The following is a 10,785-nucleotide window of genomic DNA, read 5'->3' on the forward strand; positions in this document are numbered from 1 at the left end:
CCCCAAGACCCCCACCGCACCAGCAGCGGCAGCCGGAATCCCCCCAACGCCACACGGGAACCGGCAGGGAACAACCGCCGCCCGGGCGACCAAGCCCGCCACCCAGGCCAGGGCCAGCAGGGCCGCCGCAAGGCCCCCAGAGCCAGAGAGCAGAGAGGCACGGAGGGAAAGAGGGCGCCGCCCCAGCCCAACCAGGAGAGCAGCCCCCCCGCCGCGCCGGGAGAACCCAACGCAGGGCCCCACCGGAGAAGGACGCCCACAGCCCCAGACGAGCACCCCACCACCACCCAGGAGTTCCGGGCATCCCCCCGCCCCAACCCCAGGTACGAGCCAGGACCCCCCAAGGGAGACCCACTCCGCACTCCAGGCAGCCATCCGCCCGGCCCACGGTTGGTCCAGGGAGGAGCGAGGCAGGGGCCCGCCGCCCCCACCCAGAAGGGGGGAACCCCGGGGAAAAAAGAGGGCCCACAAGGGGTGTTGTAAATATGGCCCGACCAGGCTCGGCCACAGTTGGAAATTTGGCGGGGCCCAGCACTCAGGAGCAAGGACCAGAACCCACCCCCCAGGGACACAAACACCCCCGGCTCAGATGTAATGTGAACCCCCCCACCGCGCGGAGAGAGCACCGCCGGGCCCAGGAAGCCGGCACCCCGGGGACACAGCCGCCGTTGCAAAGGGGCCTGTACCCCCCACCAGGGAAGAGGCAGGGGACAGATGGTCCTAGGTCCCACCTTCCTTGCAAAATGTGTGTGCGTGTATGTGTGTTTGAGAGAGTGTGTGTGTGCATGTGTGTGTGTTTATGTTGGGATGTATATATTGAGGGGGGAGGGGTGTGTGTACTAAGGGGGGTGCGGTTAAAATTGGCGGGTAGGGCACTAAGGGGACGTCTCCTGATTACTCACAGTGACGTCCCCTCACCCTCCCCACCAAGGGGCCCTAAATGTCTAAGGTGCGGTTAAAATTGGCGGGTAGGGTGCTAGGAGGACATCCGCTGCTTGCTGGCAGTGATGTCCAAGCACCCCCCCTACCAAGGGCCCTACATGTCTAAGGTGCAAATAAAACCGAAAGAGGGGGGGCCCACTCCATACGGCAACCACAGGAGGGGGGTCACTGCCTAGTAAACCCCCCCCCCCCCCCCAAGGCTCATCGCAGGCTAAGCCCCCCACCCCCTCACCCTATTATGAGGTTATATGAGGAAGGGGGTAAGTTGGGGACAGATGATAGACTGTCCCCCGGTGGTCAAACAGCCGTCCCCCCCCCCCCCCCCCCCCCCAGCAAGGGGGCCAGGCCCACCCAGCCCCGGGGCCCCACCCCCGGAGGCGCAGACACCCCAGGCCCAGCACCACCACCCCCACACAGAGAGAGGGGAGCCAGAAAGCGCCTGCCCCCCCCGGAGCAAGCCCAGGCCCCCACCCCCAAACGCCGGCCCTAGAAGAGCTCTGGTCAGGCCTCGACGGGACCGAGGCAGCCAACCGGCCGGGGAAACCGCCGATGGCCTCAGCGGAGACCCCGACCCGTCAACCCCCCCTGCCCCGTACCAATAAAAAAAAAAAATAAAAAATAAAAAAAAAAAAAAAAAAATTAAAAAAAAAAATAAAACTGTTTTATTTTTTTCCAATTTTGAACTGGTTTTTCCATTCACTTTCAAGCTGATCCGGATTTGACCCCATAGTCTTGCTGCAAACTAAATGGTAACGCCGCCTTGATGGTGTTGGATGATGGGTAAATATCTGCCTAAACCTAATAATATATAACCCATAGGACCGGTTGGGAATCATTTTCAGCAGATCATGCATGCCATACATGTGAGACACATGGGAGGATAGGTTGTGCCAGGCACTCATGGTCTTTGTAGGTTGTGTTCTGGATTCTCTCTGTGCAGATGGCTATGTGACAGCTAATGGCTTTGGGAGCCATAGAGACCACTGACCAGACGGATTCTACACTCTCCTCTCTGCATTTACATATTCATCAATACATTGTATAAATCCCCGGACAGGGAGAGAAACGTTGCTCTTTTCTTTGTCTTCCTGCCGTGAGCCCTGTTTTAATAAAAGGCATTCGGGGAAATTGATTGAGCCCGGATATCTGCATTAGAAATATTGATAGGGTAATAAATCTTTGGCTTGAATTGGAAACCCCGTCTGTGCGCGTTCATTACAACAGAATCTCCACGCTTCACTTTACTGAGAGGAATTCTGACTAAAATCCCCATTTGCAGAAATACAGCCTCATGCTTTTCTGTTGCTTGCAGACACTTGGTTACGTCTCTCCGCAGGCCTTCAATAAACAAACTTCCTTCTGCTACAACCAAATGTTTCACATTTTGACTCATTAGTCCAGAACAGCTGCTGTGTTTTTTCTACAACCCAGTTCCTGTTTTTAATGCACACTTGAGCCACTTGGTTTTGTCTCCACATTGGTTGCTTTCTTGCTGCAACTCTTCCATGGAGACACTTCTGTCCAGACCCCATCTGAACAATAGATGGGTCCAATTAGTTTCTGTCAGTTCTCAACTGATGGTACTGCTGGACATCACCTGATTCTTAAGTTTGAGGTGTCCTTCATCTGCTTCATCAAGTTTCTTTAGCTAACCACTGTGTCTTTGATCCTCAATGTTGGCCTTTGCTCTTCTCCAGAAGAGCTTGAACATCTAGAGCCCCCCAGTCTGCTTAGAAATCGTTGATGCAGTACAGCCATCTCATCTGACATGATCTATCTTTCACAGCCTCACATTGGTGTCAGAGTTTGGGTGTTCCTCATCCAGTTTGCCGCCTCCTAAACATCTGTTTCAGTTTCACTTCACGGCTGGGTTTCAACCTACGTCTGACACCGACGACCATCGGCAGCCGTTTGGTAGAATTGATCAAATATTTGACTATATTCCTACATAATCTCTGACTTTGTGCAAGTGAAACTATAAGTACTGATCCTGCTTTGATGGTGGCAAGTAAAAATCAATAAATAAACAAAATAAAAACATCAAATATGTCTTCTGTTCACTTGATAGGGTCAAGTGGGGATAAGGTTAAAGTAAAAGAAAAAAACTGAGTGTTTATTTGAAAGAAATAATAAAAAATTAAAGAAAAACATTTCTATACGCCCCATCAGGAAGACTGACAGATGACGTCAACACCAGGCACTGTTCTGGACAGGAAATGACGTGACCATAATCTTTGTCACTCAATGTCCCATTAGCCAATAGGGTCAAAGCCCCTCCCCCCCCGAAAAAAACGAGGATCAACTATAAGAACAAACATTCTGAATTGGAAGTGTAAATTCAAGAAAAAAAGCAAAGGGAGAGAGGACAAACAAAAGAAGTTGAAAATTCAAAACAGCTGCCGTCACAAATAAACTATAGAGTGTTGGTTGTGCCATTTTTCCATGAGTATAAAATATTAAAAATTTAGTTTGCTCAAAAAATGAATTTTCTCTTGAAACAGTAAAAATACATGTAATCACAAAACATATGGCCCTGACATGACCATTGAGGTCACATGACTTGATTAGCTGGCTTTTGCGATGCGCCGCTCTGTTTTGAGCACAAAAGACAGAGAATTTCTCTTGCGTAAAAAGTTTTTTGACTGTACGTATTTTTGAGTTCCAAGTGGAAAATAATTTTTTGAGCACAGAAAATATTTTGAAGTTTTATGCTAAAAACAGTTGAGTATTGCGTTTGGTATGATGGCACAAAATTCACTCCATAATAAACCTTTCCTTTGGTAACAGTTTTAGTTTTTTCCCATTTTCTAATTCAACATTGTTGATTCCAACTCCAACTGTCTAAAGAAAGGACGACAGACATCTATCCTGAGTTCATGTGCATACAGTGGTCTCTCACTTTCACAGTCTCCCTGTTTTATGGGTTTCTTTAGTGCAGTGTTTTTCAACCTTTTTTGAGCCACGGCACACTTTAACCTTGACAAAAATCCCGCGGCACACCAGCACCCCCCCCCCCCCCCCCCCCAAAAAAAAGCAGAAACTCATAGTCTGTTTTGATCTACAGCCCCCCCCCCCCCCCCCCCCCCCCCGGCAATCTGACGTGCATTTTTGTGATAATTGTGGCAGAAAAAGCAGGAAGTTGCAGATGTTTTTTCTAAAAGATGTAATAAAAGTTAAGTTACATACAAACTGTATGTTCGTTGTGGTTTCAATCCGTGTAACAAGGACGACTCATTGTACGCTAAGGCGCTGTCCCTTTAAGCCAATGCATCATGGGAGATGTAGTGTGAATACGGCGAGAAAACGGCAGAAACACTTGCGTCTCTGAGTTTCATGGTTTTGTTCACTTGTTCCACGGTCTGATACCGGATTCTGTGGAAAGCTACACCGCTAAAGACGAGCTTTAGCTGATGTTTTTGTTGGAAATGAGTGAGTTATGAGCTAAATTGGAACAAGGAAGTTTAGACTTTAAACACTTCTGATTGGTCAGACTGATGACATGTGATTAAGCCTTCAAGAATGATTGGTGGAGTCGTGGAGACAGTAAAAGCTGCAGGACTTTTCAGAAAACAGTTATAGCTGCAGGTAAATCGCGGTGCCGTCATTCTTATCAAAATGTCTTTAATAGAATCAGTTAAACACAAAGAAATAAGTATTTTATGATCTTTCATATTCCTAACTACTCAGTGTTTTATCAGGACCTGTTTGGATGAACAAAGAGCTGATTTCCTGGAGATGGTTAATGTTTTTAGATCAGTTAATGAGGGCAATTTTCCACGGCACACTTGACCATCTCCCACGGCACACTAGTGTGCCGCAGCACACTGGTTGAAAAACACTGCTTTAGTGTAACACTTGATTTTTTACTTTAAAGCACACTGTGTTTTGCATTCTGATTGGCCTATTGTCCTCAGGATCGTGTATTGTCTACAAAAATCTTCTATTGCAATCAGATCTTTGATTTTATTCCATAATCCTGGTAAAAAAAGAAAATTCTACAAAGGTTTGAACTTTGAGGGTTCAAACAAGAGAGAAAAAGTGTGAAAATGAAAATATGTGTCTGAGAAAATGTAGAAATTCTCCAATGAGGAGTTTTAAGAGTCAAGAATCATTGTAAAAATTAAAGTTTTCATGGATTTTGTTTCTTGTAGGTGGATTTCTAGAACATAACACTCACGAGAAACGAAGGAACACGTTATACTGACATTTTGACAGCTACATGCTATGTAACATTTTTCCTACCAAAAAAAAAAAAAAGACTATACATACCACAGAGACTGCTTCTCAGTCCCAGTCGAGTTCATGAAGCTTTTCCTTTGACTCTAGGAGTATGAGCAGTTCATATGGTTGAATGCTGGACGTAACCTTGCGTTCAGATAAGAACTATCTATCCTTGAAGATGACCTGGAGTTTTGCACCGTTCAAGCTTTTCTCCTGTGTTTATTTACTCTTCACTGGTCAAAATAAAAAGAAGGAAAACGTTCCTACTTCTTGACTGCACAGTTTTGTGTTGTTAATCCTACAGTGAGTGAAATAAACTCATTTTTGTTCTGAAGTCATCTCTTTCATTGTCACAGTGACACGTTTTCACTGCGTGAGGGCTTAAAGTGGATTTGTTTTGGACCGCGTCAGTGGGCGCACACATGTTCAGCGGTGGAGTTTGGGTTCCTTTGACAGGCCCAATTTAAATTCTAAATGTTTCCCTTTTATTCTGCATTTTAGTTTAGAAATTGGTGTTACATTGGAGACACGTTTTGTTTATGTTGAATGTGTCACACATAAAATGCATGTGAATGTTTTTTTTTCTTAGGATATTTTTGATTCGTAATTGGTTTGGTTTGGTAAGGGGTGGAGCCAAACGCCATGATAAAAATTTAAAAAAGGGACCTCTTTTCAAGATGGGGGCCTCTCTACACCAAGCCTACCATTTTGTTCCCATTTGATGCATTTGCTTGAAAAATTACAAGTAGAGAACCCTGACTTTTTAAGTGGACAGTGGTTTGTTCATCTGACAAACACAAATTTGAGGAAATACCAGGGAAAAGCTCCTAGGCTAAATGATCCGTTTGTGTTCTCCGTTAGGTCTGAACATTTTTGAATCATTCTTCACCAAAATACAAAATTGGTTCATTTATTTTTCATTCAAAGTAATTTTGTAACTATTTACCCCAAATATAAAGTTTTAATGCAAGTTCTAATCATTTTATTAATTAAGTACATCTCTGTTCATTTTAATACATTGGTTGTACGAACATTTTTTAAACCAGGTTAACCAAAAACTGCAGAACTGGGGCCTATAGTGGCTAACTAAAGTCATAACAACCTCAAGAGAAAAGCCAACACTACAGACTTTTCAGAAGACAATATAGTTATGACAATCGGCAAACGTTTTCAGCTCAAATACACCAACTTATCAGACAGCATTGTATTCTTAAAGGGTATTGGCCTGATCCCTAAACTGCACTGGAGTTCAATTTGATTTTATTTATATAGCCCAATATTACAACCAGTCGTCTCAATGGGCTTCATTCCAGTAATAAGTGCAAACACAGAGGCTCTGTACAAAAAGGTGAGGGGACTAGGGTCTATGCAAGATACTTTTGTAGAGTTTTTGGTATAAAAATTGTTCATCGTTCATGGGAATCAAGTTCCAAAAATAACCTGCGATAGTTAAAATCTGCAAAGAAGTCAGCTTTATTTTTTTACAATGTTTCCAAAATATTTTAAGACTGTAAAACTCCTCACTACACACTTTATACAATTTCTCAGACATAGACCTTTTTACACTTCTTCAAAAATTCTTCGAAAAATGAAGTTCAATCTAAATTGCAGTGAAACTGCAAAAGGTGAACCGGGCTCTGGTGAGGTGACACTGTCCTGTTGAGACCTCAACAGTTGTTACCGTGTATATACTGGACATGACAGACAGAGACCTAAACTTGTTCAAAGAGCTGGTTCGGTGCTGGACGGCATCGAGAACAATAACCCCTCCATGCGTGTGCATTTCTGTCATCTGTCTGATATCATTGAGGTTGTGTTAAAACCAATTTCAACACTGGGTGAATTTCTCCTCTTTAGTTTAGAACAAATTCTATTCTCCTATACCATAACGTGGACTGTTCTACCCACAGTGCAGGGAAAAAACGCCACCGCAACAAGACCTTATGATACATCGCACAACGGCCAATACACGTGTTAGTTTTCTTACAGGTTTATGAATACTGTCCAAGTCATCACTTTATTAAACTTTTACAAAAATCTAAAATAACTAGGAGTCTTTATACCTTTTTTTGTTATTAACCTTTCTACCATTAAATATTTATGCTGCTGATTCCACGTTTTCTGTGTATGTACAGGTGCTGTAAACACCTTATGGACTCATCAAAGTATCTTATTTCTTGTGATTAAACACACTTCTATTGATAAAAGACAAAACGCAACCCTTGAAAGTCTATTCTGGCATAAAAATAAAAAATAAATACAAATTTACAATTCATTTCAGGCATAAATTGAAACAGAATTTGGGTGATTTTTAATTTTTCTTCCAAATAGAAGCTAAAAATCAGCACCAAATTTATTTTTTTATTTTTTCCTTAAACAGATGCTGCTAACACTAAAGTTGAATTTAAAAAAAACTGGTGCCCTCGCTGATGACGCTGCTCGACTTTCCTGAACAGGCTATTTTTCAAGTATGAAACGAAACTTGACCTAAAATGAAACTTAACTTTTCTGTTAAGATTTACTAATTAAAATACGTTTAAATTGTCTGTTATGGCATTAATTTCTTGAGGAATGTTCCCAAGTAAAAAAAAAAAACAAATATTAAAAGAAAAGCGCGTGAAAATGTTGTTTATGGGGGCGCTCGTGCGTTCCTCCTAAGAGCTACGAACAACTTAAGGAGTTTCATTTTTTGTTTTTTTCGAATCAGCCATCAAATTATCTGTTGCCACGATGAGCGGGTGTGAGAGTTTCACCGCGCCTCTTGTAAAATGCTAAAAGAGGGCAAAGGTGTGACGATAAACAACTGACGGTGAAACTTAAACGACTGCGTGGACCTTTACCCGCCTGTGATCACGTACCTGTCACTCCCCCACGCTCCACGCGCCTCTGCAATCACGCCCGACGCTGCAGCTGGGTTTAACTTCTTCTTCTTCTTGTGGTTTTATTGGCGGGAGGCACCAACGTGAAGGTGCATTACCGCCACCTACTGTGCTGGAGTGTGGGTCAGAGTGGGGACTTGCTAACAAAAAATAATAATAATAAAAATAAATAAACCCCTAAATTCTCCTCAATAACCTGGTCCTGCTCTAAAGACTATAATCACACCATTTAAATTCTCCTCCCCTCCCTAAAGCTTTTTTAAACTCACCCTCTATCAACCGTACTCTACTTTCCAGCTGTCGTCTTTCTTCCCCATACAGTTCACAATGACATTAAACGTGCTCCACTGACTCTTCCCCTTTCCCGCACTCACACAAACCAGTTGGATGTTTCCCTATGAGATGCAATGTGTTATTTAAACCAGTATGTCCCATTCTCAACCGTGATATTATGCCATGATCTCTGGCGTTTACTATGACATTCAAACCTCTCCCTACTTTATCTTGAATACTAAATAAATGTCGACCTTTCCTCTCCCTTTCCCATTGTGTCTGCCATTCTTCCATAAAACGCCTCCTAATAATTGCCCTAATTTCCGTTCTACCTAATGGAACTAATGGAATTTTCATCTCTATACCCCGTTTCAATGCCCTTTTTGCCAGAAAATCAGCCATTTTATTTCTCTCCTCCCCCCCTATGTGCTGGTACCCACATAAATCTGATGCTTATTTTCAATTTTCCCAACCTGTACAAACTCTCATAAATTTCATATATACCATATATCTTATCTGCTGTCAGAAGAATAAGACTTCAGAGACATCAAAGCTGACAATGAGTCTGAACAAATTACCATTTCCAATTCTATTCTGTTCTAACCAGTGTAAACTATATGATATTGCCAACATTTCAACTGCAAAAACTGAAAGATCCTTTGACGTCTTAATTCTGACATATTTTCCCACTGTAGAGATACAGAAAGAAAAACCAGTTCTCATTGTGTCTGGGTCTTTAGATCCGAGCTGGGTTTAACTGTTTGTGTGCGTGTGTTTTAGGGGGGGAGGGATTCTTCTACTCTGCTTTAATGGTTGCAGGAAATCAGCTACAGAGCGGTGTACTGCCCCCTGCGGTTCAGGAGATTGATTTATGAATTGATGAATTCACTATGTTCTGATGAGGAAAATATGAATGACATAAAAATAATTTGCATACATTTTTGTCACACGAAAAATCATTAAAGCGCAATTTATCGTGGTCTATATTTGCCAATCTAGTGAGCATCAACACACACTTTTTTTCGCAAAGACTTCTGGGATATTTGTAGAACACTGGATTTTGGAAGACTTAGGTTGAGTCAGAATTTCTTTGCTTTTGACATTTTGTAGCGCTGTCCAAATCTACAATTCCAAAATCAAGTGCCCTATGAATCTCCCAGAAGTCTCTGTGAAAAACCAGTGTCCATCGATGGTCACTGGATTGCATCTGAAACATTTTTGGCAAAAAATATATATATTTTTAAATAAACGATCAACATCTTATCTTATCCGTTGTAGGTCCTTTGACAAGACCCTTTCCACTACTGCCTAACTATGTAGCCACAAAGAGGCCCAAGTCTGTCTCCCTGTGCCGGTCGCTAGCCTGGATAAAAACCAGATTTGTGCCAGGAAGGGCATCCAACCAAACCACCTGTGCGAATCAGTGCAGTGCTTTAGAAATACCATGCTGCCCCCATTGAACGGTTTACAGCAGAGCATGAAATACAATAGTCACTGCTTTCTGATTTCGTAATAAAGGCCTCATCTGATAATACTAAAGTATACGCTCACATATCTTCGTGTAGTCTTACTGTGTAGTTTTTGAATCAGTACATAAACAATTTTTTGTACTGATGGACAGACAGACAAATGGTAAGGTAAATGGCGTATACTTATATAGCGCTTTCTACCTTCTTACGAAGGTGCAAAGTGCTTTACAGTCACAGTCCCATTCACCCATGCACACACACATTTGCACACTGGCGGCGGCTCCGCTGCAAAACACTGGCAGCGGACCTCCCACCAGAGGCAAGGTGGGGTTCAGTGTCTTGCCCAAGGACACTTTGACACATGGAGTGCAAGGCGGGAATTGAACCTGCAATCTTACGATCATGGGTTGACCGCCCTACCGCTGCACCACGGCCACCCTTAGATAGATAGATAGATAGATAGATAGATAGATAGATAGATAGATAGATAGATAGATAGATAGATAGATAGATAGATAGATAGATAGATAGATAGATAGATAGATAGATAGATAGATAGATAGATAGATAGATAGATAGATAGATAGATAGATAGATAGACAGACAGACAGACAGACAGACAGACAGACAGACAGACAGACAGACAGACAGACAGACAGACAGACAGACAGACAGACAGACAGACAGACAGACAGACAGACAGACAGATAGATAGATAGATAGATAGATAGATAGATAGATAGATAGATAGATAGATAGATAGATAGATAGATAGATAGATCTTTGAGACACTGTCATCTCAAAAGTAGCTCACATACTAAAAAAGTGTGGGCATCCCTGATATAAGGACTTGTTTCTGACAAAGTGTACATTTCGAGTGGAGAAAAAAAGAGAGCGCTATACTTCAGTGAGACGGAGTCGGAGATTTTAATGACGCCGTATGAAGATTATACGTCCATCAAAAAAGTAATACGGCTGCATCAGCAAAAGAAAAAGTTTTT

General features: G+C 42.8%; 1 protein-coding gene across 2 annotated transcripts in view; it reads right to left on the reverse strand.

Annotated features, from left to right (window-relative positions):
• Positions 1–8,152, reverse strand: part of LOC105356351 (uncharacterized) — a 72,436-nt gene extending 64,284 nt beyond the window's left edge. For both annotated transcript variants that reach the window (XM_023965831.2, XM_023965830.2), the window contains exon 1: positions 8,022–8,152. The gene's annotated coding sequence lies outside the window, so the exon portion shown is untranslated. The remainder of the gene's footprint in view (positions 1–8,021) is intronic.
• Positions 8,153–10,785: the final 2,633 nt, after the last annotated feature.

The sequence above is a fragment of the Oryzias latipes genome, chromosome 18 (genome assembly GCF_053564925.1).
Source record: "Oryzias latipes strain Hd-rR chromosome 18, Olatipes_Hd-rR_3.1".
Classification (NCBI taxonomy): domain Eukaryota; kingdom Metazoa; phylum Chordata; class Actinopteri; order Beloniformes; family Adrianichthyidae; genus Oryzias; species Oryzias latipes.